The sequence below is a fragment of the Schistocerca cancellata genome, chromosome 3, assembly GCF_023864275.1.
Source record: "Schistocerca cancellata isolate TAMUIC-IGC-003103 chromosome 3, iqSchCanc2.1, whole genome shotgun sequence".
Taxonomy (NCBI): Eukaryota; Metazoa; Arthropoda; class Insecta; order Orthoptera; family Acrididae; genus Schistocerca; species Schistocerca cancellata.
The window spans coordinates 301,227,579-301,234,685 of NC_064628.1; the positions used below are offsets into that span (position 1 = coordinate 301,227,579).

The following is a 7,107-nucleotide window of genomic DNA, read 5'->3' on the forward strand; positions in this document are numbered from 1 at the left end:
GAGGACACGGTTCCGTCTCCTCACGGAGAAGGTACCAGTTTCTCGGAGCCGGAGCGAACCTCGGGCAAAAAGTTTGTGCGATGGCGTGCTACGTTGCCGAAAACGTTCGTGATACAGCCGACTAGTAGCTCTTCGGTAACTCGAGCACAGGCATTGAATAGGTCTCACTGTAAGACAGACGTTAAGTGACATCAGATGACCGTCTGACGTAGTACACGTCATCCCGTCTGCCGTGCTGCACGACAGTACAAGCAAGTGTGAGACTTTTTATTTCCCTTAGCAGACGTTGATGCTTTATACATCTGAAGTGAAACCGTCGTAGAACGGAAATGATACGTTTTCCTGGTATGGGTTCCTACTCAAAATTTTATGCACTCAGTCCCCTCTATAAGTCGTAGAAGTTCGTAGGGGGAATTTTGGAACACCCTGAATAAGGAAAGTGTTGCAGGACGGTGAAACCAAGAGTAGGTGACATGCTGGACGCCCTCATTTGATCCCAGAGCATTGAGGTCAGAAGCTTACCCATTCTACAAAAGCGGTATCGGCGCGATCAGTGGTGGATCTTACTGCAGCATGCAGTGCTGGTGTGTACACATATGATTTGGAGCACACCGTACAGCGCATATTGTTGACATGGAGATTATCCCTATGTGTTCCCATGAAGTCTCAACGACATCGCCATCGATAACATGGGTATCTCTTACTTTGCCTCATGAAGGGTGTATTATGACTTTTTATTGTAAATCTGTCACATATAGCCTAATTCCTGTGTACATTCATGTTAGCTTACATTTTACGATATCTATATACAGGGAGTAAATAAATGGAAAGTCGGCGAGAAATGCATGCTTGAGCACAGTGAAGAGTCGAAGAAACTAGTACACTTGCCTAATATGGTGTAGGGCATCCCAGATATGCTCAGTAGTATTCATGGCTGGGGAGTTCGGTGGCCAGCGGAAGTGTTTGAACTCAAAAGAGAGTTCCTGGAGCCACTCTGTAGCAATTCTGGAAGTGCGGGGTGTCGCATTCTCCTACTAGTATTCTCCAAGTCCGTCGAAATGCACAATGGGCTTGAATGGATGCAGGTGATTAAACAGGATGCTTACGTGTCAACTATCAGTGTCGTATTTAGACGTATCAGGGATTACATATCACTCCAACTGCACACGTCCCACGCCATTACAGAGCCTCCACCGTATTGAACAGTCCACTGTTGACATGCAGTGTCTATGGATTCATGAGTTTGTCTCTATACCCGTACACGTCCATCCGCTCGATACAGTTAGAAACGAGATTCGTCCGACCAGGCAACATGTTTCCGGTCATCAATAGTCCAGTGTCGGTGCTGACGGCCTAGGTGAGGCGCAAAGCTTTGTGTCGTGCAGTCATCAAGGGTACATGAGTAGACCTTCTGCCCCGAAAGCCCGTATCGTTTATGTTCCGTTGAGTGGTTCGCAAGCTGACACTTGTTGATGGACCAGCACTGAAACCTGCAGCAACTAGCGGAAGGGTTGCACTTCTGTCACTTTGAAGAATTCTCTTCAGTCGTCGTTGGTCCCGTTCTTGCAGGATCTTTTTCTGGCCGCAGCGATGTCGCAGATTTGATGTTTTAGCGGATTCCTGATATTCACGTTACACTCATGAAATGGTTGTATGGGAAAACTCCCACTTCATCGCTATCTCGGAGATGCTATGTCCCTTCGCTCGCGCGCCGACTATAACACCACGGGCAAACTCACTTAAATTCTGATAGCCTGCCATTGTAGTAGCAATAACCGATCTAACAACTGCGCCAGATACTTGTTGTCGTATACGGGCATTGCCGACCACAGCACCGTATTCTGCCTACCATCGTTACCCAAACTTACCACTATTTTGCAGGGAGAATGGTACTGGATTTCATACAGGATCTGTATTTATCCATTCCGATACAACTGGAACCTGTTTTAAATGCCAATGGGCCTCGTACATCATATTAGGCGTGATGTGTTTTTGGAGTGTCCATATTTTTTCCGCACCCTGTACAGGTATGTTAATTGATCCATACGTGTGTTTTAGTTATAGACTGCTGAAGTATCGAAAGAAAAATCTAAAAATATATTCTTTATGTAATTCCTGTTTTACTGTCGTTACACTAGAGTGATGTTTTGTTGTGTTCCGAGCGCCACCCGGAGGCGGATGTACAATTTACTGTATCATCTATGACTCAGCAGCAGTCACTATGCGCTTGTCCTTGGTAGGTTCATCTATTTGATGTAATAGGATATACAGTTTTTTTTTAAGATTTCACATCTGTAACTATATTTTTGTTTCATCAAGTAGGAAGCACAAGTTCTGTTCTGTAATATTTGAAATAACGTGTATCCCACGTTTACTCCTTATTTGTCGTTCGACAGACTTCATGATGTCAGTTTGTCGAAATGCGTTACCGATTTGAAGAAATAAAGTTCGATCTTTACTGAAAAAATTGTATAAGTGCTTACTTTTGGCAGACCTCTGTAAATACCACGGGTGAAGGTGGCCATATAGGCAGAGGACACGGCCCTGTGTACCACGAGCCTTAATGCACCGATACTGCAACAAAGAATTGAGAAGGCGACAGAACACTTCGGAGGCTACACATCAAAATGGCGGATAGCCGTAATCGCAAACAAGATGCAGGCTATCACTATTGCGAATATACTACCAGTCCTAACGCCGCTCATAGTAAACTGCACATCTTCGGCCTCATACCTTGGAGCCACACTGTACACACTTCTAACAGGGCACCAGTACATAGAAGTAGTACGTGGCAAGACCCTTGGACGACTCAGTTCTCAACCTACACTGTACGCTGCCGGTCCACGCCGGCCTTGCTGTCTGCAAATGCTTAACACGACCTCTACTCGAGGATGCTTGAGCCAATGCTACCGACACCCACATCCGAAAGCTGCTGCGAAATCAGAACAGGGCTGTGCGACTGGCTCTACACTTTCTTCGTCACTATCCATAACGAAAACTGCAGCTACTGGCTGATGTACCGCAACTGAAAAAATAATATGTGGAAACACCAAGGAAGTTCTACCAACAGACTGCTAGCTATACAGATATACACGTCAAAAACATGGTCACCATAGGCGAATACCGGCTCCCTCTATGATGCAAGACACAAAGCAATTTAAAGGCATTAGCTGTCTCTGGGCACTAAGTTATATCAATGGGGAAAGTTGTAATTTTGTATCGTGACGAGATTCGAACACAGGGTCCGCCGCTCGTGGTCTCGCGGTAGCGTTCTCGCTTCCCGAGCACGGGGTCCCGGGTTCGATTCCCGGCGGGGTCAGGGATTTTCACCTGCCTCGAGATGACTGGGTGTTTGTGTTGTCCTCATCATTTCATCATCATCCAGGAAAGTGGCGAAATTGGACTGAGCAAAGACTGGGTAATTGTACGGGCGCTGATAACCACGCAGTTGAGCGCCCCACAAACCAAACATCATCATCATCATCATCATCGAACACAGGTCCCCTGCTTGCTAGGCAGAGGCGCTGACCACGACGCCATCCGGACACAGTGGTCAACACAACTGCGTGGACTACCCTAGCACCCCTCCTGTCAGACACAATTTCTAAATTTATCCACACACTACTGATGTAGTGCCTCTTGCCTATTATCCTGACTACTCTCGGCATTCCGCCGATTCCTGTCAGAGCTCGAGATTGGTGCGCATGTGCACTGAAGGAATCAGTAGCCATTCTCGTCTTAATCATACACACTGAAGCGCCAAATAAAATGGTATAGGCATGCGTATTCAGATACAGAGATATGTAAACAGCCAGAATACGAGATACTATTGGCAATGCTTATATAAGACACCAAGTATGTATGTATGGCTCTGAGCACTATGCGACTTAACTTCTGAGGTGATCAGTCGCCTAGAACTTAGAACTAATTAAACCTGACTAACCTAAGGACATCACACACATCCATGCCCGAGGCAGGATTCGAACCTGCGACCGTAGCGCTCGCTCGGTTCCAGACTGCAGCGCCTAGAACCGCACGGCCACTCCGACCGGCTAAGACACCAAGTGCCTGGCGCAGTTGTTAGATCGGCTACTGCTGCTACAATGGCAGCTTATCAGTTTTTGTGTTACAGTCAGGCACGACCGATGGTACACAGCGTCTCTGAGGTAGTGATTAAGTATGAATTTTCCCGTACGACCATTTCACGAGTGTAGCGTGAATATCAGGAAACCGGTAAAACAACAAATCTGCGACATCGCTGCGGCCAGAAAAAGATCCTGCAAGAACGGCACCAACGACGACTGAAGAGACTTCTTCAAAGTGACAGAAGTGCAATCCTTCCGCAAATTTCTGCAGATTTCAATGATGTATCATCAACAAGTGTCAGCGTGCTAACCATTCAACTAAACATCATCCTTATGGACTTCCGGGGCCGAAGGCTCACTCATGTACCCTGATGACTGCACGAAACAAAGTTTTACGCCTCGCCGGGACCCATCAACACTGACATCGAACATGACTGGAAACATGTTGCCTGATCGGACGAGTCTCGTTTCAAATTGTATCGAGCGGATGGACATGTACGGGTATGGAGACAACCTCATGAATCCATGGACCCTGCATGTCAGCAGGGGACTGTTCAAGCTTGTGGAGGCTCTGTAATCCTATGGGTCGTCTACAATTGGTGTGATATGTGACCCCTGATACGTCTAGATTCAACTCTGACAGGTGTCGCGTACATAAGCATCATGTCTGATCACTTGCATCCATTCATCTCCAGTTTGCATACTGACAGACTTGGACAATTCCAGCAGGACAATGCGTCACCTCACATGTCCACAATTGCTACAGAGTAGCTCCAGGAACACTATTCTGAATTTAAACACTTCCGCTGGCCGCCAAACTCCTCAGATGTTCAAATGGCTCTCAGCACTATGGGACTCAACTGCTGTGGTCATCAGTCCCGTAGAAGTTAGAACTTCTTAAACCTAACTAACCTAAGGACGTCACACACATCCATGCCCGAGGCAGGATTCGAACCTGCGACCGTAGCGGTCGCGCTGTTCCAGACTGTAACGCCTAGAACCGCTTGGCCACTCCGGCCGGCTCCCCAGATGTGAACATTGTTGAGCATATCTGGGATGCCTTACAACGTGCTGTGCAGAAGAGATCTCCACCTCCTCGCACTCCTACGGATTGATGGACAGCCTTGCAGTATTCATTGTGGCAGTTCCCTCCAGCACTACTTTAGACATTAGTTGAATCCAAACCACGTCGTGTTGCGGCATTTCTGCGTGCTCGCGGGGGCCCTACACGATATTGGGCAGGTGTGTCAGTTTCTTTGGCTCTTCAGTGTGTATCTGAGTGGCACTATATCAGTAGGGTGTGGGTAAGGTCTGACGGGAGTCGTGCTTGGGTAGTCCAATTATCCCATCATTGCAAACCAAGCTAGAACTCTTAGAGGAATCGACGAAATGCATCATTTAATGAGGATAATGGGCAAGAACCTCTACATCAGTAATGTGTGGTAAGTTGAGACTTTGGGTCCGACAGGAGACTTTGTAGAGTGGCCCATGCAGTTGTGTTGACCATTGTGTCTGGATGGCGTAGTGGTCAGCGCGTCTGCCTACTAAGCAGGAGACCCAGCTTCGAATCCCGGTCCGGCACAAATTTTCAGCTTTCCCCGTAAATATAAACCAATGTCTACTGGCAGCTGAAGTCTTTAATACGCCTTGATTCATAGTGACTACAGGATCAAAATGGTGTCTGATCCGTTGGACATATTCGAAAGAATAGACACCACATATATACACTGTGTGATGGCCGCACCACCTTCGAGAATAATATGGTGCGATAATTAAAAAAGTAAAATAAAAATAAAGACTACAGTGCAGTCAGTGTCTGGGACATAGAGTTGACGATCAACAGGCGCTTTAAATTAAGAACAACTCGCAAACTGCTATTATGGCTCCGTATTAGCTGTAGAATATTTCAGAACAAATGAAAGTCTGTGCTGTAGCGGGACTCGATCGTGGATTTCCCGTTTGGGGCGAGCGGTCACCTAAGTGGTTAAGGTGACAGCCCGTGACAAGCGGGAAATCCAGTTTCGATTCCCGACCCTGCACAAATCTGCGTTTTTTCTGAAACATCTTGACGCTTACGAGGAATCATAATCGCAATTTGCCAGTTCATTCTTAATAAATAATTGAAATACTTAGGTAGCATAAAAAGGATCCACAAAATCTGCAACAATCAATGACAGAAGTAAAACCGTGACAGAATATCGAAAGTACTGTTAAAAATTCATCTTAAACTGGAATTAAGAACTTCCAGTACTGAATCTCACGTCATCGTCGTCGACATCGACAAAGACTTTCTAGCTTCAATATTCCAGTTTTACTACATTCTCAAAATACTCTTCCTCAAAACAAGGCCGGTATTTGGGATTAGTAGGCTTATTTTGGCAAGAAATGCCCTCTTTGCTTGCGCTAGTAAGGTCTTTCTGTTCTATTTGATTCATCTGTCACGTGTTATTTTGCTTCAAGGTAGCAGAATTTTTGTCAGCTTCACGGTCCTCAATGTCGATGTTAAGTTTATCGCTAATCTCATTTCTACTATACTCATTACCTTCTCCAACTCTGTTTTACAATCTGTGTACAGTGTGTCCTCATTAGACTCTGCATTCCATTCGACATGTTCTGCTGTTCTTCATTTTCACTGAGCATGGCACTGACATCAGCAAATCTCATCATTGACATGATTTCACCGTAAATTTCAATCCCAAGTCTGAACTTGTATTTTCGTATTTGCTTTTTCTACTCGTACTTATACTGGGTGTCCGAAGATGAATGGTCAATATTGAGGGATATACAGAAATGCTGATTTGTTGCAAAAAACTTCTTGGGGACGTAAGCCCTATTAAAAATGGTTTCCAAGATAGAATATATTTAATGCACATACATTTTTAAATCCAGTCATTTTAGAAGAGCAAATAACGGGACAGAATTACTTGCATATTTTGCATAGTTCGTTCGTTGAACAGGTTGAGGACATTCCTTCAGCTACTCGGACTGCAGTGCACTTGCTGCGCGACGGAGCACCACCACA

General features: G+C 45.7%; 1 non-coding gene across 1 annotated transcript; it reads left to right on the forward strand.

Moving 5' to 3' along the window:
* Positions 1–5,595: 5,595 nt before the first annotated feature.
* On the forward strand, positions 5,596–5,668 carry Trnas-acu (transfer RNA serine (anticodon ACU)). The gene has a single exon. It is a non-coding gene; the product is annotated as a tRNA-Ser (tRNA).
* Positions 5,669–7,107: the final 1,439 nt, after the last annotated feature.